We start from the raw sequence: 25,658 nt of genomic DNA, 5'->3' as shown, positions 1-25,658 counted from the left end.
ACTGGTTGGTAAATAATGTTCACAAAACTTTCCTCACCATTGACTTGGAGATAGATAGGAAAGATAACTAACAGGATTTCCCAGAGGCTAATATTGAAATCTTGGTTGCATTTATATATTTTATCCATAATCTAGAACAAATCTTCAAACAATTCCAGAATTCTCTATAACTGGATAAATTAGGCCTAATAATGATAATAATAAGATTTAATAGAAAGAAATTCAGAAAACAGAAAGAAATCTACCTAAAATGAGAAAACGACAGAGATATAATATAGAGAATAAATGGTAATACATCTAAATGAATTCAAAGGCCATCTTTTCTTTGAATTTTTATTGTATTTATTGTGTGAGAGACATTCCATTCCTTTATTATAGGTTATGTTGCACTAATCAAGAAACTTTTCATGTACTTATGGTTGAAGTCTTCAAGAATATTTCAACTTCATTGTGGCAGAAATTATTTTTTATTATTAGCTTATATTTGATATGATATTAATTTCATGGAGACCACATTATGTTCTGGTGATTATGCTCAGTACGGTTGTTTAAAAAAAGGTGGACTTAGGTACTGATAAGAAAATGTAAAATAAATAGCTGATATTACAGAAATAAAAGAGATTGCCCAACACAATGTGATTTGCAAAAAAAAAAAGAGAGAGAGAGAGAGACACAGAGACAGAGATAGAGAGACAGAGAACTAAAGATAAAAATTCTGGTGAAAACTGAAATAAAGGGATGCACAGAGAAAAACTAGCTAGTAAAATGTCTGAAGAATAATAGTGAAGGAGGTAAAAAGAGAACTAAAGTCAAGGGTTTTATGAGTAAAAGAGAAAGTTTCACAAAATAATGAGACACCAACATTCTACGAGAGAATAAGAGAATAATGGATAATCACTAATGGAGTTCCTGAAGCAAGAAGGAGCCACAGATAGAACAAATTCAGGGCAAGGCATATAGAAAAGGATCTGGAACTAGTTTGAACGCAACCTCACTGCTGAATATTCTTTAGGGAGGAAAAAGTGGGGATTAAAGTAGGATTTTAATATTTAAAATATAAGATAATTTGTATAAACTCTTCAAAACTAAAATTTCAAAGGATATCTTTGCAGATCACAACTCAGTAAAACTAGGGGAAAATGTATGTATATACATGTATGTATAAAACAAATACACCAAATAATGGTGAATTTTAAATATTCTCCTAAAAAAATACCAAAAAAAACTTTTGGTCAATGAAAATAAAACTGTTATTACAAGATTACAAAACAAGTAGAGTGATAACAAGCCACATTACATCTAAGATATGACCATTCCTGGAATCTGAGGCCTATGCACAACACTGAGTGCGGTTTCTTATCAAACAAGATTGCTGGGAAGAAATGAACTAAGCCTTCAACCCAAGAAATTAGAAAAAGAAAAGAAAAAGAAAACAAACCTAGAGAAAGAGGATGAAAGAAGAGGCAGAAGTTAATACACTTGAAACTAGAAAAATTAAATTAGAATGAATAAAAAACCCAAGAGCTGAACCTTTGGAAAACAACAGCAAAATACACAATCCTTTTAAGTAATCTGATCAAGTAAAAAGTGAAACATTATTAGTCAGAACTAAGAAAAAAATACAATTCCAGAAACAGGTAAGATTTTTAAAATTACAATACTATGCAAAATTCTCTGGTATATATGATAATCCCTAATGAAATAAATGATAATTTTAGAAAAATTGAGATTACCAAAGTTAATTTAAGAAAAAGCAGAAAATCTGAAAATACCAATAACCATGTGATAAAGTGAAACACTTGTAAAAGAGATATTCTCTGAAAAGGCGTGAAGCTCAGATGGTTTTAGCAAGAAGTTCTTCCAAATTCTGAGAAGGAATGATATTTTTGTCCTGTTTAAACTGTTACAAAGCATGGAAGAAATGCAAAATGTCACAATTCATGTTATCAAATTATGTTGCTGTTCTCTCTAACTACTCTTCCCCCCACTCAGACCCAAGCTGTTATGATTTGTAATTTGCTGCCTCAAGGATTTTTGAACAATTCTCTTTCCTCTTTTGCGAAAACTCCATTGAAGAGATCAGTTTAAGTATTTTCATGGTGGAGAACAGTTTTTCCTTAGAGGAAAGCCAAGAAGAAATTCCCTTGAACTGCTAAGAAAGAAAGATTTATAATTCCCCAAAACATCAGGGACCTGCACTCTGTGCTCTGGCATGTTCTAGAAAGCAGTAAAACCTCTGGGGAAAATGGCAGCATAGGGATGTAGGACTGAATAATAGGGGGCTTGGGAGCAACTAAGGAGCAGAGATGACTGATGACAAGGGTTTCCTCCAATGCCTTGGTACGTTGTAAGACCCCAGAAATTTTATACTACCTCAGTAGTAGGAAAGAGACTCAAGAATAACTGACTGAATTTCCTGCCAACCTAGGGGCATATGTACTTGGAGTTGGAAGTAAATTGATTTAAAAGTAATAAAAACTGTGGTATTTCTGTCACAGTTGAGTTTGTACATTAAGATCATACCCACTACATACAGATTAAAAATTTTCTGAAATATATTTCTAGTGAATTAAATCTGGGAGAATAATAAAAAATCAAACTGGGATAATTCTACAAATATAAGAATGGTTCAATATTGAACAATCTATTTATATAATTGATCAAATTAATGGCCAAAGTTAAAAGTTATGATTCTACTTCTAGCTGCTGAAAAGGAATTTGAAAAAAATTCAACATTCTCGATTTTTAAAAATTCAGTGAAATTAAAAATAAAAGGTCACTTGCCATTGTTTTGCTAGGTTCTTTCACACACTTAAAAAAATTTTTTTCGCAGTCCTATCTCTATTTTTTAGACATAAAAATTTTACCCTGAAAAAATTAAATCGCTGACCCAAGGGCATTCAGATTATTTAGTGAACAAGTTAGAATGCAGGTAGTCTGTTTCCTTATAGACTTACTGTGCCATTAAGTTACCTGGTCTAAAAGATAGTAAATTACAGGGCAAAGAATAAATTGAATATATTTGACTCCAAGTCCAATGTTTCCTACACTCAAAGTTGGAAGTGTCTGTCTCTCCTGACACTCTTAGACCACAGTCTTGCCTCCTTATTCATCTTTGTTTTCCCTCATATCAGTATTGTGCTAACAACCTATTACAAACTCTACAAATGTTTAACTTGAATAAATGAGCATTTTGAGTTAAATCTGTGGGCAGAGGTGATATTGGAAATGTTTGACAACTTATATGGCATAGACACCAGCTAATCAGAACAGGCACCAGCCAAAAACAACTATCATCACTATGATAATGGTATCAGTATGGTCTGATAACTATCAGGCCTGTCCAAGAGTGCTCAGCTCCATCCCTAATTTTTCCTGTCCAAATACCATTGGAATGCTAGCAGTCATTTTGTTTAACCTACCTTTGCTGCATTTGACAAAGTTGTTTGGACTAGAGGTGGGCACCAGACATAGCCCATTTCCTTCCTTTCAGACTGCCTCCTCAGATACTACAGATCATTCCAGGTCAGAGCGTATGATTCAAATGGGTTCAACAAAGTCTCTTTCCTGAGGACTTAGAATTTGTCAATGGTGTAAGATAGATACTCGGTAAAAGAATTAGTGTCTCGTCAGGTGGTTGGACATTTAAGAGATTCTACCAACTCTCAGGGCAGTGTTTTCCACCATATTTTCTGGAGATGCACAAAGATACTTATACAAAGAGAAAGAGGAGCTTGAAGCAAGACTGAGGAAGGACAGAAATGAGAAACAGTCTTGATTTCTAATCTTGATTCTTGGTCCCTAGTTTTGTTTCCTGCAGGTAACAGACAGGGTTCAACCAAAGAAGCAGAACCATTAGGATATAGAGATATATATTAAGAAATTTCTTACAGGGAATTTGCATGCCCAATTTTGGGGGCTGGCTAAGAAGTCTTCACAAGGTTTCCTCCACATCTCTTGCTAGAGCCCAAAGTTCCCAGGGCAGACAGTCTGGAAGAGAAGCTTACCAGCTTACTGGAATTCCATGAGAACAAGTTGGAACTCCACAACAGTGGACTGAAACTTGTGTGCATTTTTATTGCCACTGACCTTGTAATGGTTATCTTACAGAAGACATGTCCCTTTCCCAAGTTGCTGAACACACACATAGATACACACCTGGCCAAGCAGTAAGACAACTGAAAGAAGATCCAGTGCGAAGGGAGAGCAGCTGCAGGTCCACCTGCTGCTTCACACCAAGGAGGGTAGTCAGCTGATCAGCAACAATATATGTGTCCTACAAAATGGCCTCTGCCTTCCTTCCTCTCTACAGCTCTGGATAGAATCTTCTCTGTATCCCCCGCTAATGAAATATACCAAAAAAAGGGCATTCTGGGAGAGGTGATTCAGCCTAGACATATTGATATATTACAAAGCCATCAAATTGTGATGCTAACTCAGGTACATCTTGGTTGCTTGTAACAACAACAATAAATAATAGTAATTCCTAACTTCCACAGGAGAGGAATGGAAACTGTGGAAAATGATAGATAGAAGAAGATATATGGAGGCCCCAGAATCATATAACAAGTGATAATACAAAAATAATAATAATAAAATGACATTCTTATGGCTTTTTATAATTGGCAACAAAAGATATTCAAATAACTTCACAATCATAAGAACTACTACAGGGCAGAATTCACCATGTGGGCTTGTACCGCATTTCCTAAATTGCTTTGAAAATAGAACAGATACCAATTTGTGTGTGTGTGTGTGTGTGTGTGTGTGTGTGTGTGTGTGTTTGGGGTAGGGGAGAGTTGGTGATATCCTTTAGCCTAAATAGAAGAGTTGAAGTAGATGACTTCTCAAGATTCTTTCCAACTACATGATTGTATTATAAACCAAAATTTCTTTAATTGCACTTATTCCCATGATTCAATTAGCTTACTCATATTAAGAATCTTTTCAATCTTAAAAAACATATACATAACTTGTTGGCCAGAGCAAGTGTTTTCCATGAAATGCCACAGGAAAAAAAATAACTTTCAAGAAGAATAAGTGCTTCCAAAATTTGACTTGGAACAGATATGCAGTACCTCTGCTGCTTATGAAAAGCATGCATGATCGGACCATAAAAATAGCTTCTTGATTTAGGTAAAATTACTCAGGGTTAAACTTTAAAAATAAATAAAAGCTGAGCCTATCAAACTTCTCCCAATTACCCTATACAACTCCTGCACCAGATTTGAATGAGGAAGGATTTCTTTATTTGATACAGTGTACCTCCATTTCCTGAGATATTCTGCCACCAACTCTGAGTTCGTAATCAACCTCAGGTCACATTAAGGACCACTAACTACATTAAAAGAGATGCCATTTTGACAAACACATTCACACAACATTGCTCTGGCCTTAATTTGGTCTTCTCAGGAGAATAGAGAATTTTAATGTTATTAAACATTAAACATTCTCTCAGGAGAATTTTAATGTTATTAAAATAACAAACAAACAAACAAAAAGACAAGCAAGAAAGAGAAAACAATACAAAGAAACTAATTTTATTTGTGGACTTATTGTCACCATTTTACTTATATACATCCATTGGGAAAATGCAGATATTTGCACAAAGAAATAAAATAAGTAAGCACCAAAAACTGAACAATCACATTTCCATATCTATCCATATATTTTATATGTATATAAATATATACATGTGTATATGTGTGTATGTCTATTTATTATATATATAACACATGCACGTGTATGTGTGTGTGTATATAGATAAATAATTTAATGCATCACTTCGGTCAAGCCACTGTTCGGAGTATGGAGCATACGTGTTAATCTTTGTAGTGCCCTTTTTTTTGGGTGTGGAAAAGGAAGTCAAAAACTTCTCTTCCAGTCCCCCTCACCCCCGCATTCAAGAAGACAAGGTAGATTAGTTAAATTTCACAATCTCCCATGGGGCCTAAGTTCCAGAGGCTCACGAATTCACTAGGCATGTGGTGAGGATCTGTAGGACCTACTAGTTTCTTAGAGCTAAAGAAATAAAATCTTTCCCTGGCTCCTACTTTTCTATTCTGAAAATTCTCTGCCTTCCAAATGTATTACAAAGACAAGCCCATGTGCTACACCTGTGCCTCGTGTAAGAAGGCCTGCAGTGGGCGGCTGGGTCCACCTTTGCATGTGCATTGGCACAAACTCTTGTGTTCTTTCTGCAAAAGAAGAGGCTATCTCTGTAGCTGGTGGTAAAAGCTGACCCTCGGGCATGTATTAGAGGAAATAGAGGGCACGTGTCTTGTTTTGGTTCCAGACCATTTGAGCCTAATAGTAGTAACTATTTCCAGTGCTCTGACTTCATGCCAGTAATTGTCCTGAGTGCTCACATGGATCACTTCCTTATCTCTCATATCAACCATACAAGGTTGCATTATGACTTGAATAAGACAATTTGGTATTGCCACACTAACTCTTTTATTCTTGGTGGTAGATATTGTCCACAGTAGCAATTTGAGATGTATGAGTTTGCTACTTTGTCACAACCTCTCTACCAGGAGGTTACAAAGAAAACAAATCTCAGATCAAAATCTGCCACATATTAAAGTCATTAATTAAAGATTATTTATTATTAAGCAAGAGCAGAACAGCTCATACAACGTATTCTGCCGGTTTGATCAACCCCAAATCTGTCCCTTTAGGTGCTCCAAACTCCAACATGAAGGAATATTATTTAAGACAGATGACCACATATTTTAAAGGCAGAGTTCCATTTACAATAAAGTCAGCATCAACTAAAGAAACCCCCAAACCAATCAAGGACCATATGGACACTAACTCTCAGGGTAAAGACTACTGGCCTCCCTAGATGCTTCTGTCTTGTTCTGAAAAGATGGAGCACACTGGTAATATTTTTTAAATATTTAAGTTAATCCTCATATCTTGAAAAAACTTTAACTAAATAAAGACCATTTCTAACATTTGTTATTCTAATTATCAAGCCACAAATTTTACAAATAACAACTTATTCCTGAAATTCACCATTAACAAGTAAAATTACAAAGTATAATTAACAAAGTATATTATGTTTATTATGATATCGATAACAGAATTCACATGCATTTCAATATGGTTTCCTAGTGTGCATCATTTCTGAATATAGTATTAACTGCACCTATATTACAATATTTGAAGATAAATTACAGACATCATAACAAGCAGGAACTGTCATCATCTCTATGTTACAGCTAAAGAAATTTGAGGTCTTCAAGAGATTATGTAACTCTAAGGTCACATTTAGTCAAAATTCAAACCTAACAAGTCTGTCCCAGGGCCCCTGCATAATTTACAGGATTCAGCTTAGGTCATAGAGTTTTATGTTGGATTTGGGAACCAAAGTGCAATACTCAAATAGACTGATCCTTTGCTAGCTACAGTTCTCCTACATATGCTTTCCCTAGTCACCTCTCAGGAAGTACTTACAGGTTAAAGACAAGATCAGGGGGCCTTCCCTGGTGGTGCAGTGGTTAAGAATCCACCTGCCAATGCAGGGGACATGGGTTCGAGCCCTGGTCCGGGAAGATCCCACATGCCGCAGAGCAACTAAGCCTATGCGCCACAACTACTGAGCCTGCACTCTAGAGCCCATGAGCCACAACTACTGAGCCCATATGCCACAACTACTGAAGCCCACATGCCTAGAGCCTGTGTTCCGCAACAAGGGAAGCCACCGCAATGAGGAACACGCGCACAGCAACAAAGAGTAGCCCCCGCTCGCTGCAACTAGAGAGAGCCTGTGCACAGCAATGAAGACCCAGTGCAGCCAAAAATAAATAAAGTAAAAAAAAAAAACGAAAGAAAACAATGTGGTAGATTGAAAAAAAAAAAGTAGACATAATATTTGGCAGTAACTCCCACTAAAAAGGTGGAGTCTATTTTTCTGCTGCTTAAATGTGGGTGTCGCCAGGTAACGTGCTTTGTCCAGTGTCAGAGGCTTGGAAAGCATCAGTGAACCTCGCTGGCTGATGGGAGCCCTCAGGCTACCAGATGACAGAGCCTGAGATGGCGTGCAGGAGAGACCAAAAGGAAGAGTGCCCCGGCCAACAGCTGCCAATTGCCTGGTACATGAGTGAGGCATGCCTAGAGCCTGTGCTCCGCAACAAGAGAAGCCACAAAGAGTGGCCGCTGCTCACCACAACTAGAGAAAGCCTGCGCGCAGCAACAAATGACCAATGCATCAAAAAATAAATAAATAAATAATAAATACATTTTAAATAAATAAATAAATACAAGATCAGGTGATCTTGGATGCCAGGATAAATATCTTCACTCACTATATTACCAGAACCTTTCAGCTCATACCATGTAAGTTCCAATTTGGTGTTCGTTCAAAAGGTTATTTATCCTAATTTCTGTTGCTTTCTCATAAAGAAAAAAAGTATATTTTAAAAAAATATATAGTAAATTGATCTAAGATCACTTTGGTATATTCACATTTTGACCAGAGTAAAACTTCAAGTGCTAAATATATATTGATGATGTTTATCAGTCTTTAAATTTTCAAAATAATTTAAGGCTTCTGAATTTCATTTCCATTTGATCCTGATAAAATGCTGCTTGACTCTGCATAAATAATCTTAAACATGCTTGAAACAAAAAGCTGCTAAGATCCTTTAGACTTCAAATGGTCTTATGAAACACTTGGATGGGCCAAATATAAAAGACTCAGAAACATAAGGATTAAATTTCCCTTGACATCCACGTGTTATAAAATTAAGAAACTGTGATTGACCAAACAGTTTTGGAAATTTTGTAACATTTGTAAAGGCATTCAAGATGTTTTTCAGAACTTAAAGCAGGCTGGGCTCTTCCATTCCCAATAAAAAATATATAATAAATTTACACACACGGGGAGTGAAAATGTATATGTATATATGTATGTGTGCATACATATATATATAATCATTTATTTTTTTAATTTTACAATTTCAAGTGGAAAGTTTGTACCTCAATTTTTGACTTCTGGTGATACCTGAATACACATTACCTAATCCCATTACTTTAAACCAGAGATCAATTTTTTGCTAGAATTTTTTTTTAAATATGGAAAAAATTTTATTATTCACCTAACTTCTACGGTACTATAGCACCTGGAGGCTCATCTTCAAATGCTCACTTCTTTAGGAAGTGAGCTTTTGTGTCATAAATATTATCTGCATGGTGGTATTCCTGCAGGCTATGTTCCATGGCCTATGACAGACTGTTACTATGGCTCTTCAGATTCCCCTAATTTTATGGATAGTCCTAACCCCTTCTTTTTTATTTTCCAGCTTTATTGAGATATAATTGACATATAACATTGTGTAAGTTTAAGGTATACAATGTGATGATTTGATGTATATATATATTGTGACATGTTCACCACAAAAATTTACTTAACACATCCTTCACTTCACATAACTTTGTTATTGTCATTATGGTGAAAACATTAAAACTCTCATAGCGGTTTGGCCTGAGGCAACCCAACACTGGAGCCTGCCTGGCTCTTTGGTGGGGCTAATGGTGGACTCTGGGAGGGCTCACGCCAGGGAGTGTTTCCCAGAACTTCTGCTGCCAGTGTCCTTGTCCTCACGGTGGGCCGCGTCCACCCCCCGCCTCTGCAGGAGACCCTCCAACACTAGCAGCCTTTGCTCAAGATACAAGAAGGAAGAAACCAAGTACACTGACCAGAGCATTCGGGGTCCCTTGGTGTTTCCTTGCCATCAGAGAAAACCTTCTCCCCCTAAAGGACTGGATTCTCATGTGGTACAATCCATTTACTCTCTCTCCTGAAATATGCAATTTTCCATCTGTTCCAGGAGTTGGTGCCCATCAATATATGGTGTGGAGTAAAAAGCTCAAAACATCAAATGAAGACTTGCCTCAGCAATTCTTTCAAATTCCCCAGTGGAACTTCTAAAATGGCCCGCCTTTCAAAGTGGCATAAAAAGCAATGAGCCATTTAGTGATTCAGCCAGGAATACAAAGCCCAGGCTGTTTCTCCTTAAGCATTTCCATAAGGTAAAAAACAAACAAAAAACCAGCAAAGAGAGAAGAAAAAGATAACTTTTTCTTACGATCTACATCAACGATGGCAAAAGGCCTCACCTCACATGACAACTCCGATCAAGTAGTAGTTCTGTCTGAAGTGCTGGGTTGAGAACTTTGAAGTCATGTCTGGACATGGTAGGAAATGTGCCGTGATCAATTAGTAATGTCTGCATATATAATGAGGAGTGGAAACCTGTATGCCATCCTGGCTTCCTCCTTCCAAAAGTCACAATTGTTTAAAAGTTTATTCATCTGGAGTTATCTAGTATGTGTTATTATATGTGGATAATTTAAAAGTATCTTTTAATGCCCAGCATAACTGATGGCATTAAAGAAATTATAGTACATATCAGCAATTTTCCACAATGGGCCACTACTCAGAAAAGTGATCTAGGGTTTTCCCTAGACAACTGTGTAAGAAACCTATAACATGCTTACATCTTTTTTTTTTTTTTTTTTTTTTTTTTTTTTTTTTTTGCGATACGCGGGCCACCAGGGAAGCCCTAACATGCTTACATCTTTATTGCTCAAATCTAAGCTCCATAAAATTGGCTTCACCCAACTGGATTTCTCTTTAAAAATAAATAGTTGTTCTTTCCTATTCTCACCCGCCCCCCCAAAAAAAACTCTCATAGCAACTTTCACATAAACAATACAGTATTGTTAACTATAGTCACCATGCTGTACATTAGATTCCAGAACTTATTGATCTTGTAACTGGAAGTTTGTACCCTTTAACCAACATGTCCCCCTACAGCCTGCCCTCAGCCCCTGGCAATCACCATTCTACTCTCTGTTTCTATGAATTTGGTGTTTTTAGGTTCCACATGTAAGTGAGCTCAGGCAGTCTTTCTTCATCTGACTTATTTCACTTCTCATAATGCCCTCAAGTTTCACCCATGTTGTTGCAAATGGCAAGATTTCTTTCGTTTTTATGGCTAAATAATATTCTCTCTCTCTCTCTCTCTCTCTCTCTCTATATATATATATGCATACACACACAGATAAGTACATTTTATGAACAAAAATAGAAAAACACATCACACTCTAGTGATTTCCAAATTGAATGTGCAGCCATATCTTTTATCCAGAGATCAAACCTGTATAATTGAACATTTGCTGAGCTATTTCCACCTGCCACCTCCAATTAAACATGCCCCAAACCGAACACAAAATTTTCTTCTGTTGCTTTGTCTGAAATCTGCTTAAACCACTTCAGCATTGTCAGTATAATATGTGTGTATTAGTTTTCATTTGCACCCTAGGGGCAGTCAATTGTCCTAATCTAGAAAACACTCCCAGGGTTGGTGTTGGCAATTAAAAGATATAGTTACTTGAAGTAATTTAACTATCTTTTTTTCCCAAACAAGATCAGAGGTTTTGCTAATTAGCATAATGGACATTAAGAAGGAGGTTTTGTTTGTGAAATTAGTGGTATTCAAGATAAGTAAATAAGCTAGAACAAATTTTAGGACGCTAAAGAGACCAATCATCTGTACCTATAGAAATAATGCTCTTGTCTTAAATCTAAAAACTCATCAGAGGATTCTTGGACACCTCCCTCCAATTAGATGGCTAGCTAAATCCTGCCCCTAGAATATTAGCACATTTGCCTCCAACTAACTTTTTATGAAAGCTGCTGTCCCTAAAAGGACAAAGATCCAGAGCTGTTTACACTTACATAACAGGTTGGATGTCTGTGTTTATAACCTGATTGCTGATAAATGCCTATATGCATGGCACCATTTTTCTGAGAATGCTTTCTTTTTAATCTAGGAATGAGAATTATTGAAGGACCCCCACAGTCCTCACCCACTTATAATTATTGTAGACTACAGATACTTCCAGAAACAATCTAATATAAACATGCAACCATCAAACATTTTCCTACTTTCATATTCCTTAGCACAGCAAGGAAACCTTCATTCAGGTTTTAGAAACCAGAAATCTAGACATTACTGTGACAGCTCCTGCTACCGAGCCCCATATATAATTTCATATTGAGTCCTATGATTCCTCCATAATGAATTGTGTATTAATTCATTTAATTTTTTTTCAATCCTAATAAACTCCCCCTGTTCAGGCTTCCATTATTTCTCACATGGATTGAGACAACTTCATCTTAATTCATGTCTCTGGGGACAATCTTTCTTTACATTCTACAAACTGTACATGGAGTAAGCATTCTAAAATTGAATTTCAATAATGGTACACCATCTCCCAGTTAACCTTCTCAATTGCTTCTCATTATCCTCAGAAGCGTGTCCTAATAAAAAGGTGCAGGACCCTGTGGGTCCCTCCTTGGTGCAAATCCTTTCCTTCCCATGTCCCCCATTTCTTGTTTGTAGGAAATAGGCTTCACTCCATCTCCTTGACCTTCCTTGAGTTCCAAAGGGCAGATTCAAACATTTGCGAATCAGGGAAGGGAGGGAATGCAGAAGCAAGGGAGGAACAGTCAAGAAACAATAGTACAGCCTTGCGGCTGGCTTCTGGTTCCTCCTGAAGGAATATACATAACAATACCTTTGAGTTCTTCTTCAGGAACTAAGATCCCTATCCAGGTGGATGATGGTAACTTCAGGCTGAACACAAGATTCCTGGAGCACTACCCTGTTACCTCACCACCAGCCAGTCGGAAAAAAGCCACACACCCTGCAGCCCTCACCCCCAATTTTGCCTATAAAAACTTCTCCCCGAAAACTATCTGGGAGTTCAGGGTTTTTGAGCATGAGCCACCTTTTCACCTTGCTTAGTCCTTCAATAAACCTTTCTCTGCTCCAAACTCCAACATTTAGGTTTGTTTGGCCTCACCGCGTTAGGCACATGCACTTGCATTTGGTAACATTAATGCCCTGATAGAGTGACAAAGTTCTCAAGAAAGACACTTATGACTTTGCTGTTGTGTTCCCTTTAGCAAGGGCACAGAGGCACTAAGTAGTACAGCATTTCTGCAGAACTTTCAACTCTTCCATAGTGTCTGAGGGTGAAGTGAAGATGGTGGAGTGATGCAAGATTAGGGGAGGTGGGTGGTGGCCACATCAGGACAAGCCTTGTGTTCATCAGATGGTGCTTGGGCTCTATTGCATTTAGGTTTTGTTTTTCATTTGATTTTTTAATTAAGAATTTTCAAAATCTACCCTATGAAGATAGGCAGTATAAAATTAAGCAAAAATGTTATAGGTTTCCAAAATGTATTGAAATTCTCATTCTTAATTTTAATCATTGTAATCCTCAATGCGAAGACAGACTGTAAATAATTAATTGGGAGAGAGCATAGGAAGATGGCGGAAGAGTAAGACGCGGAGATCACCTTCCTCCCCACAAATACATCAGAAATACATCTACATGTGGAACAACTCCTACAGAACACCTACTGAACGCTGGCAGAAGACCTCAGACCTCCTAAAAGGCAAGAAACTCCCCACGTACCAGTGTAGGGCAAAAGAAAAAACAGAGACAAAAGAATAGGGACGGGACCTGCACCAGTGGGAGGGAGCTGTGAAGGAGGAAAGGTTCCCACACACTAGGAAACCCCTTCACGGGCGGAGACTGCGGGTGGCGGAGGGGGGAAGCTTCGGAGCCACGGAGGAGAGTGCAGTAACAGGGCGCGGAGGGCAAAGCCGAGAGATTCCCGCACGGAGGAGCGGTGCCGACCAGCACTCACCAGCCCGAGAGGCTTGTCTGCTCACCCGCCGGGGCGGGTGGGGGCTGGGAGCTGAGGCTCGGGCTTCGGTCGGAAGCCGGGAGAGGACTGGGGTTGGCTGAGTGAACACAGCCTGAAGGGGTTAGTGCGCCACGGCTAGCTGGGGGGCAGTCCGGGAGAAGTCTGGAGCTGCCGGAGAGGCAAGAGACTTTTTCTCCCCTCTTTGCTTCCTGGGGCGTGAGGAGAGGGGATTAAGCGCGCCGCTTAAAGGAGCTCCAGAGACGGGCGCGGAGCTGCCGAAGAGACAAGAGACTTTTTCTTGCCTCTGTTTCCTGGTGCGAGAGGAGAGGGGATTAAGTGCGCCGCTTAAAGGAGCTCCACAAGCGGAAGCGAGCCGCGGCTATCAGCGCGGAACCCAGAGACGGGCATGAGACGCTAAGGCTGCTGCTGCCGCCACCAATAAGCCTGTGTGCGAGCACAGCTCACTATCCACACCTCCCCTCCTGGGAACCTGTGCATCCCACCACTGCCAGGGTCCCGTGATCCAGAGACAACTTACCCGGGAGAACACACGGTGCGCCTCAGGCTGGTGCAGCGTCACGCAGGCCTCTGCCGCCGCAGGCTCGCCCCATATCCGTACCCCTCCCTCCCCCACGGCCTGAGTGAGCCAGAGCCCCCGAATCAGCTGCTCCTTTAACCCCGTCCTGTCTGAGCGAAAAACAGACGCCCTCAGGTGACCTACACGCAGAGGCGGGGCCAAACTCAAAGGTGAACACCTGGAGCCGTGCAAACAAAGAGGAGAGGGGGAGGTCTCTCCCAGCAGCCTCAGAAGCAGCGGATTAAAGCTCCACAATCAACTTGAAATGCCCTGCATCTGTGGAATAACTGAATAGACAGCGAATCATCCCAAGTTGAGGAGGTGGACTTTGGGAGCAAGATATATATATTTTTTCCTCTTTTTCCTCTTTTTGTGAGTGTGTATGTGTGTGCTGCTGTGTGAGATTTTGTCTGTATAGCGTTGCTTTCACCATTTCTCCTAGTGTTCTGACCTTCCCTTTTTTGTTGTTGTTGTTTATTTGTTTGTTTTTTACTTTTTAAAATTTTTCTTCTTAATAATTATTTTTTATTTTAATACCTTTATTTTATCCTACGTTATTTTAATGTCTTTCTTTCTCCTTTTCTTTCTTCCTTTCTTCCTTTCTTCCTTCCTTCCTTCCTTCCTTCCTTTCTTTCCTTTCTATTTTTTCTCCCTTTTATTCTGAGCCATGTGGATTGTAGCAGAATAACTGAGGCAGAAGGACGGATAAGTGACCTGGAAGATAAAATAGTGGAAATAACTACTGCAGAGCAGAATAAAGAAAAAAGAATGAAAAGAACTGAGGACCGTCTCAGAGACCTCTGGGACAACATTAAACGCACCAACATTCGAATTATAGGGGTCCCAGAGGAAAGAAGAGAAAAAAAAGGGACTGAGAAAATATTTGAAGAGATTATAGTTGAAAACTTCCCTAATATGGGAAAGGAAATAGTTAATCAAGTCCAGGAAGCACAGAGAGTCCCATACAGGATAAATCCAAGGAGAAACACACCAAGACACATATTAATCAAACTATCAAAAATTAAATGCAAAGAAAACATATTAAAAGCAGCAACAGAAAAGCAACAAATAACACACAAGGGAATTCCCTTAAGGTTAACAGCTGATCTTTCAGCAGAAACTCTGCAAGCCAGAAGGGAGTGGCAGGACATATTTAAAGTGATGAAGGAGAAAAACCTACAACCAAAATTACTCAGCAAGGATCTCATTCAGATTTGATGGAGAAATTAAAAAGCAAAGATTTTAACCCTGACATCCCTGGTACAAACATGACAAACTCTTTCTTGCCCAGGGCCAGAGCTATGAGCCAGGATGTGAACTCAGAGCTAATGACTCCAGGGCAGACTTCAATTCCACCCTCATAAAGTTTAAATCTAGCACAGTAGTTGTTATTTACATATATGATCTTTAAACAAGGTGGAGAGTAGTAGATAACATGACACATATAAGACCAAATTCTAGAAAGTCCCTTGATAAGACAATCTGGAAAGGCTTTGTGGATGTAGTGACATTGCAATGATATTATTGCAGAAAGATGGAACAGACATAGAGGGTAGGTAGGCAAGGGGTCCATCTGAGGTAAGTTAGAAAGTGTGTTAATGAGTGTGGGGATTTTAAATGAAGAAAATGAATTATTGCCTAAAAAGCCTTTAATTGAAAGTGTAGGAAACTTGACTCTTGGGGACAAAGCCATCAAGAATTACTTAGAATCTGAAAGATACTCTATGTATTATTGTAGGCACAAACAATACTTCCATTTTTCATAGTGAGAAAATCTGGAAAGCATGAATATTAAAGAAATAAATGAAGTTTTTTTGCAAGGCAAAACATAGAATTACTCCTATATCCCTTCTGTACCCATGAGACAAACATCCAAAAATGTATGAACAGATCACAAGCCCACACCCATATCCACACAAGAAAATGTTTAAGAATTTTAAAAATCACATTAAAATCCTTGAAAAATATTTAGTTTTTATTTTGTTGTAAAAAACATTTTTATATCTCATGAAACATAAAAATCCAATATCACCTAGATATAGCTGTTGTTATTGTTGAAATCTTTCAAAAAATGTTTACTACATGTCCACCTACAACACACACACACACACAGAGTTTTTAAAGCTTACATCATGTATTTTGTAGTTGAATAGTAATTCAATGAACTTAGGTACTAATTGATTTAAACAATGTCCTACTGGTAATTATAGATTGCCAAGTTTTGCTTTCATAAATAATCCTGAAATGAATATCTTTAAACAAATATATTGTTCTTGTTCTCTGATTTCTTCATAATAAACTCCTAGGTGGTAATTGCTGTATTTATTTATACATCTAGATACATTTACTTATACATCTAGATAGATAGGTAGATAGATATATGATAGATGAAAGAAAGAAAGAAAGAAAGAAAGAAAGAAAGAAAGAAAGAGAAAAAGAAAGAAAGAGAAAGGAAGGAAGGAAGGAAGAAAGAAATAGATACATTATGTATACATAAAATCTGTCCAGCAGATAATTTACCAGTTTACCTACAAAATAGTATATGAACATATCCATTTCTCCAAAACCTTACCAATATTAGGAATTATCATTAAGTTTTGATAATCTGATTTTATATTAAAAATATTTGAGAGCCTATATAGGCCAGTCTCTTTTCTAAGTTCTGAGAATGAGCAATCATCATATAACATTCTCCACCTTCAAGGAGCTTACATTCTAGTAGAAAGAGACAGATAATAAACAAAACAAATAGAAAATTTATATTACAGCATGTTAAGTAATACATATAGCATGTTATAAGTTGATTTTGTTATGAAGAAAAATAAAACAGGAAATAAACAATTAGAAGTGCAGCAATAGTGGTGGAATTTTTCCATTAAAAAGTGGTATCCCGGACTTCCCTGGTGGTGCAGTGGTTGAGAGTCCGCCTGCCGATGCAGGGGACACGGGTTCGTGCCCCGGTCCGGGAAGATCCCACATGCCGCACAGCGGACGGGCCCGACAGCATTGGCCGCTCAGCCCGTGCGAGAAGCGCCCTGGCTGGGCCCGTGAGCCATGGCCGCTGAGCCCGTGCGTCCAGAGCCTGTGCTCTGCAATGGGAGAGCCAAAAAAGTGAGAGGCCCACGTACCCAAAAAAAAAAAAAAAAAAAAAAAAAAGCGGTATCCCATACATCTTTATGTACATTTCTTTCATTGTTTCCTAGGTTTGTATATTTATTGGACCTTTCTTCTTTATCTTTTTGTATCCACACCTATATTTTCTATTTGTATTTTTTTCTTATTGAGTTATAAGATCTCTTCATAAGTTAAATGTAATATATAATACATTATATTGATGTGTTATATATTCATAAATTATATTTAATAGAATTAATATTAATACCAATAATATATTGCTTATATACAATACATATATGTACTTATAGTATAATATATTTCTTAGCACTATAGAATGCATAATCATCATTGGTCTTTTAACTTTACGGTATTTTCTGTATACATGTACCTTTGCTCATTTGGAGGAGAATTTACATCATTAAAATATTGACTCTTCGTTACCATGACATAATGTATCCATGCATTTATGTATACTTGTCTTTTCTAGCTTTACATAGGATTCTAGAACTTTTTGTTTGTATTCGAATAGATGCTGAAAACAAGTAATTTTTAAGTATTTGTTGCTACTTTCCCCCTATTTTATCTCCTGCTGATTGATGTTGTTATATTGCTGTGTCTTTCTTTTGACTTGCAGACTCCTTGAAGACCTGATAAAATCTCTGGAAACTTTTCTGAATAAACTACCCACATATAATTTTGCATACAATTTCAGAGACTCAGTGATCTCTTGAAGATCAGACAGACCTTTTAGTTGTATATTAACCCTTAGTTTATATATTCTGTAATATATGAAAGCTATTAAAGTTTGCATTTTTAAAATTCAGTCATCTTTCTGAATTATCATACATGTACTTTTTCAATGGATTTTCTAGTACTTTCCAGGTAGACAATATGTCATTTGAAAATAACAATATCATCTTCTCCTTACTAATATTTTTACTTCTTATTTTATCTATTTTATCCAGGATTTTCAGAACAATATTAAATAACCTTAAGAAAACACTAATTAGCTTTAACAAGTACTTCACCTTATGTATATATGTGCTGTTAGCTTTAGTCAATTTCTTTATCATACTATAGAAGTATCCTTCTATTCATATTTTACTGTAAGGTCTTATCAGGTATTGGTGTTGAATTTTTCTAATACTTTTATCAGTATTTTTAGAAAGCATCATACGAATTTTATTTGTTCAGATAAAATGTTGGATTATTATTAATAGTACCAGGCAGGAGAGTCTAGGCTCTTATATTTTCAGTAAAAAAAACAACCCCAAATCCTGTTAGAGTAACACAAGAAAAGCTTTTCTTGCTCATATGAGAGGCTTACTTTGGGGTGCCAAGGGGACACCATGTAAAAGCTTAGGAATTCAGCTTGACAAAGACTTCCCCTTAACAGCTGCCACAATCATCATAGAAGCAGGAAGAGAACCTGGAAAATCAGACTGGTTTTAGAGTTTCTGCCCCTAAGCAACACATGTCGCTTCCACTCACATTTCATTGGGTCACTCGCTCTTGCTCAGGTTTAAAAAAAGCAGAGAAGGGCAATCGTAGGTATCAGAGGGGGGACTACAGAAGGAATTTAGTTATTGTCCCAACATTTTTGCCATCATGAAATAAACATTATTTTATGTTTTAGTCAGGGTTTTATAGAGACGCAGAACCAATGTATACTATAATTATATATATATGACTTCTTGAATTTTATATATGCATACCTATATATACATATATATATATATATATATATATGACTTCTTGAAAGGAATAGGCTCTTATTATCATGGAAGCTGAGAAGTCTAGGTCCAGGAGAGCCAGTGGTATAGTTCCAGTACAAATCTGAGTCCAAATGCAGGAGAAATCCAATGTACCCGCTCAAAAACCCTCAGGCAGAGAGAAAGAATTATTTCTTGCTCAGCCTTTTATTCTATTCAGTGCTTCAGCTGATTGGATGAGGTCCATTGACACTGGGAAGGACAATCTACATTACTCAGTTCACGAATTCAAATGTTAATCTCATCCAGAAACATCCTCACAGACTCACCTAGAAATAATGTTTAAACAAATATCTGGGCACCCCACGGCTCAGTCAAGTTAATATATAAAATTAACCATCACACTTTATCAGGTGTATTATTGTAGTAATATAGTTCTATTGTTTTATCATTATTTATTTATTATTTAAGTACTACCCCTTGTTTCTTTTTATTTGAATTTATCCAATATATACCTGCCCAATCCTTTTTAAATATTGTTTTTAATTATTTTAGTGCATTTGTTATATACATAGTAAACATTTGAATGTTATTTTTTGAACCAGTCCAGACTCTTTAGCTTTTGTTAGGGAAGTTTATAAATTCCAGAAAGGACAGAAAGGATGAAGGGTAAGAGACTCCTCGTTTGAGAATGGGCACCAGGGATTTTTTGACTCCTGGGCTTTTCAGAAGAACGAAGCAATAAATTCTATACTTTTGCTTAAATAACTCTTAACTGTGTTTCTGAACTTGAAGTCAAATTGGTCCCACTTGCATTTCAGATAATTCTGATTAATGAGTTCTATCACCTTATAATATACTTCTGGCTATTTATACTGCCTGACTGTTTTGTCTTTTCTCATCCTATCTTTTGCTATACCTCCAATGTTCCTATTGCTTTATCTTGTCTCCAATGGTATAAAACTTTACTTATTTTAATTCTAGTAGCGAATGCCTATATATTTTTTAATGTGAGCCTCTATTTTTCCTCCAATGTAACAATCATTTTAAAATAAATTATTTATCCTGCCTCTTTGGATGAGGAGCTTGTGTGCTCTATTTCCTCTCCTCCATAACTGATAATTCTCACATTACGGAGAATAATCTAGCTTTTTACAACCCGATTATTAGTATTAACTTAATTGTTACATTACACATTTAAAACAGCTGTATTATATTCATTTTAACAATTGTTTGACAATCATTTATCAAGTTTTACTCTGCCTATGGCCACTTCTCTTACAACCAGTTTGCCCATATTTCAGATCTTTTTTTTTTTCATTTATCAGATGAAAAGGGTAATTTTCTAAGTATGTTTTTTTAGGAAAGATATTCAGATTCTTTATTTTATGAATGTTTAGAAGCATATGATTTTTTTTTTCCTTTTCGTATGTCATATTGTTTAGGATCAAGTTTGGCTACATCTAAGAGAAAATCCTAAATGAAAAATTGCTTAAAATACATTAACATTTATTTCACTCTCACATAAATGAAGCCTGGGCATACAAAGTCCAGACCTGATCTGGTAGTTTCATAAATTTTGTTAGTGATCCACGCTTTATAGTTTGCCATCCCTGTAGTGCACAGCATTCTCATGGTCCAAGGTGGTTGCTCAAGTGCCAGTCATCACACGCACTTTCCAGGCAGAAGAATCGAGAAACAGAGAGATGAGAAAATAAAGTTACTCCTTCCTTTTAAGGAGAATTCGTGGAAGTTTACACACTTCCTGTTATATCTCATTGAACCAATAGGAAGAAAATTGTCAAATCAACGCACATAATTGCAAGGAAAATTAAGAAATGTGCTTGCCTAAAATTGAAGGAGAGAATGGAAATTTGAAAGTACATACAAGTTCTGGCTACATAACTGAGCATTACTTTTTATGAATAAATAAAATTTTGGGGTCACAAACTTTCTTTCTAAAATCTCCATCAATATTGCTTAATTATACCTGTCTTAAAAGAAAAGTAATTATCCAGATTTTTCACTTTTGTAAGTAATATCTCCTTTTTCTCTTCTCAACATGCATTTTCTGAACTTGATATTTATCTCTGGAATTATAGAGAAAAATTCAAACATGTACATGTATACTTTTTTTCATTATTTTGAATTCAATAATCCTTTTTAATTTTAAGATTATAGTCTTTCTTCCTCTCAGAAAGTTTCTTTCTATTACTTTGATTTTTGTTTCTCTTCCATTCATTCTTCTTTTACTCTGGCATTTGTACTGTAGATTTGGCTTTCTTAGAGCTCTATCCTCAATAACTTATCATCCCTCCCTTATATTTTTATTTACTTCTGGAGAATTTCTTTACCTTATTTTCTAAGTCACTAATTGGCTTATGATACATTTCCTTATTTGTCTGAAGTTTACTGTTAAAAATTTAGTAATATTTTTCCTTAGGAATAACAGTTCCTAATGTTGTTTCTCAAATTTTGTTGTGAATAAAAGATAGAGGAACTTTTGTTTTCTCTTCTTCCCTGTTTCATGTAGTAAGACCATTTCACAGGAATGCATCTGTACTGATTCTTCAGCACTACCTTCTTTTGGACTACTGAGTCTTTTCACCCACCTGGTAATTTTTCTCTGTCTGCATATTCTTAAACAAGAGGTCTATATTTGCCTGGTAATGTGATTTGTGGTTTATTTTTCAGAGGTTGTGTTTAAATTTTCGTCCCCTATGAAAGAGGAAGAGAATGTTTATATTTTCTGTGGTTTGATTCTGCTGGCCTGTGGATCCAGATGGCCACAAGACATAGGGAAGGATGTGTTTCATCTTTTCTAGCAGGTTCTGTCCAACCACTAAAGCAGGTGACTGATTTCTGCCCCATTCTAGCCTGTAAGGTGGCCAAGAATTAATTCTGAATTGCATTTTCAAATGGAAAGGTAAAAGTTACTGTAAACCTAAGGCTTAAGGAAAATCTCTTACTATTGCAACTGGTGGGTGTTTTTCCCCAGGTTTGTTGTGTATCAGGAGAGGTTGAGGAAATCTGCTGTGGCTGGTCACTTAAGTACAAAGAACGTTAACATATAGTACTCACGTCCAAATTGTCTAGCTAGCTAACTCTCACCTCCAGTCCTTATTATTCCAAGCTTAGGTTTCTATTTTCCCAGTCTTGTAGGGAGAAAAGCTACCCACCTACCTAATAGGCAGGACAGCTCCTTTGCCTCCATCTGCTTCATATTTTCCAAAAATTTCTCAAAGATTCTTGATCTTTGATGGAAATCCTGTGTTTCCAATGCCACATAGATATATTTTTATCTTTAGACTCCCTGCGTAATTTCAATAATTTGGGAGGAGGGAGAAGAAGTAAATGCATGGGCACAAATATCTATTTTGAAACTGAAATCTGAAAATCTGGTTTTTGAGCCAAACCACAACATAAAGGACAATTTTCCAAACTACAAATATGGTTTAAAATGTTTCCACTGCTTACAGTATGTGCTGTGTGGGGTAAAATATTTTAATTATTTTCAGAGAAATAAACTTGTTTTATTTTTTAATGTTGGTAAACCTATACATACAGGAATATTATGAAGCTGAAAATATGTTAACTATCAAAAAACCAGGCTTAGCGCTTTTTAAGTACTAAATTGATAAACAGGACACAAGTCTAATATTTCAGGTTGTACATAACAGAATTGTGTGGTTGGTATTTTTCCCATTGTGTACCTAAATAGTCAACTAAAAATGTCAATGGTCTGCCAAACTTTAAGACCTGTGAGGCAAATTTTGATCTTTAATTAAATGTTGGTAATACCTACTTGACAGATTAAAACTACTTTTATCTCATTAACTTTATTGACCATATCATAATGTTTTTCCCTTTTTTCACACACACAAAAATATATTAATTCCATGCTCACAACCCTCTATCACAGGCCACTATATTAAGTCACATGTGCTTACAGAGGTAAGGTCAGCCTGGCTGTCCCCATTGTAGTCAGTAAGAGCTGCTGAAATCTCCCACATTTGGCCACCAGAATCCTATCTGCTCTCATTGGATGGATCCATCTGGTTTTAGTGAGCAATAAAGGATAGGATTCTTTAATCAGGGACTTTAAAAAGATTAAAAATTATTTTTTTAAAAAAGATTCATCCTGAAGAACTGAACTCATATTTTAAAAGAACTACATAGATAAAGTTAACTAAATTGTTAACCTAAAGTAAAATTAAACACAAAAGGATGTGATCTACAGTCTTAATTACAATGCCTTTCTCCCAACATTGGTAATAGTAATAGTGGTGATGATGGTGATGATGATAGAAGTTATTATGGTCCCCCCTGTGTAGTAGACTTTTTTTCCCATCCAGCATTCATCACCCTATGTCCATTAACAGCTCTGGATATTTTTCTTTGAGCAACACTGCCCTAATATTCTTGGGCACCCCTTTCTTGTTCTTACTCCACTTCCTAGTCTCTGATAGAACAAGTTGCATGGCCAAAGTCCAGGTCACAGAACCAATTGTTGGTCCTGTGATTTTGTAGGATGAGTATGGATATATGTTGGTCAAATTACAGAGAATCTAGGGGGTTTGCAGGAGTGACCAGGAAAAGGGTGACTCTCCAATGAATCCAAGATGCCTGGAGCTGTGGAAATATCTGGACACCATGAGGAAGAAGCTTGCATGAGCATAGAACCAGAAGAGCGGAAGTAGAGCCAAGAGATAGAGGAAGAGAAAACAAGTTTGAGCAACACCAAATTTGAACTTAAACCCTGAACCAAGTCTTTCCTAAAGCCATTCCTACTCCTGGGCCTCTCCATTCGTTCTCCCTTACTCACTCCGCTGCAGCTCCTGATTTGCTTTAAAGAGGCCAAAGAAATTCTCACTCAGACCACTGCATTTTCTGTTACCTCTGCCTGTAATGACTCCCATCCTCACCCCCGAGCTGTTCTCATTACTCCCTCCTTCACTGTTGTCAGGTCTCTGCTCAAATATCAACTCTCCAGAGAAACCCCACATGACACTCTTCCAAAGAAGCACTTTCTGTCACCTCCATAACCCCACCCTGCTTTCACCTAAGTTTCCTCACATCTGCCATTACATAATACAGCAGGTTTTTATGTGTAGCTTCTCTGTCTCTTCCACAAGGGTATGAGCTTCCATGGGCAATAGGTGTGCCTGCTTTCTCATTGCCACATCCAGCGTCAAGGGGTTGGAGGGGGGAGATGTAACAGGGAGGCTTAAGACAAGGGGTAGCTCAGTGTGTTCCAGAGAAATTGGTTTTGCATGTACCAGGAATGGAGCAGAAGGTGTGGCCAAGAGCCTTGGACACAATGAGGTTGAGAGGATCTGAAATGGTATAAAAGAGGTGTCTGATAGCGTAAGTTAATATTGAGTGCCTTCTTAGAAACATGTTTGTCATATTGGAAGCACCAGCAAATGTTATTCGTCTATTATTTACAATTATTACAGATGAAACATTTGAAACAGGGGCTTGATGGTTATAAATACATTACAAATAGCACAGTAGATATATGGAGATTTCTTGTATTCATTAATTATATAGTCATTAATTATAATTAAGAATGTTCATTAAGTCATTGGTTTTGATTTACCATCCACCTTGTGCAAGACAGTGCCTGGGACTAGTGATCACAGTAGTGAAAATTAGATATGGCTTGTGTCCTCATGAGAAGAAAGAGACAAACACATGATTCTGAATTAAATCATGATTTTGGTGGAGAAATACAGGGCTGCCTGGGAGCATAAAGGAAGGATATGACCTAGTCTTGGTAGGAGATTATCAAGAAGGTCAGAGAAATAACACTTTAGTCAAGAGGAAGAAGAGAGAAAGAGAGCTTTGTGGGCAGAGGTGACAGCATAGGTGTGGTAGTTAATTGCATGTGTTAGCTTGGCTAGGTCATGATACTTGGTTTTGGGTCAAACACCAGTCTAGATGTTGTTGTGAAGGTATTTTTTAGATGACACTAATGTTTAAATAAGTGGACTTTGAGTAAAATAGATCATCTTTCATAATGTAAATGAGCCTCATTTAATGCTTTAAAGGCTTGAGGGAAAAGACTAAGGTCTCCTTGGGGAAGGATTTCGGCCTCCAAAAGGCCTTTGGACTGGAGGCTGTAATATCAACTCTTGCCTAGGGCTGGAGCCTGATATCATGCCCTGCAGATTATAGACTTACTATATATATATAGATATATCTACATCTCTCCTATTGGTCTGTCCTCTGGGGAGAACTCTGGCTAATACAACTGGGCAAAGGCCCCAAGACCGCCAGAGAGCACAGCTTGTTCTAGGCTCTGAGAAAAGGGTACTGTGGTAGAGTGAAGTGTGAGTGATTGAGCCTGGAGAGGACAGCAGGAGCCAGATATTCAGGACCTTAAGGCAGTGGCATGGATGTTCATTTTATTTTGACTGCAGTGGAAATCCATTGAATCATGTTAAGTAGGCTGGGTTGTAAACATTTAGCTTTGAAATCAGAAAACCTATGTAATAATGTGGGTGAAAGATCTTGT

Source organism: Physeter macrocephalus, chromosome 7 (assembly GCF_002837175.3).
Source record: "Physeter macrocephalus isolate SW-GA chromosome 7, ASM283717v5, whole genome shotgun sequence".
NCBI lineage: Eukaryota > Metazoa > Chordata > Mammalia > Artiodactyla > Physeteridae > Physeter > Physeter macrocephalus.
This window is presented reverse-complemented; position numbering follows the sequence as displayed.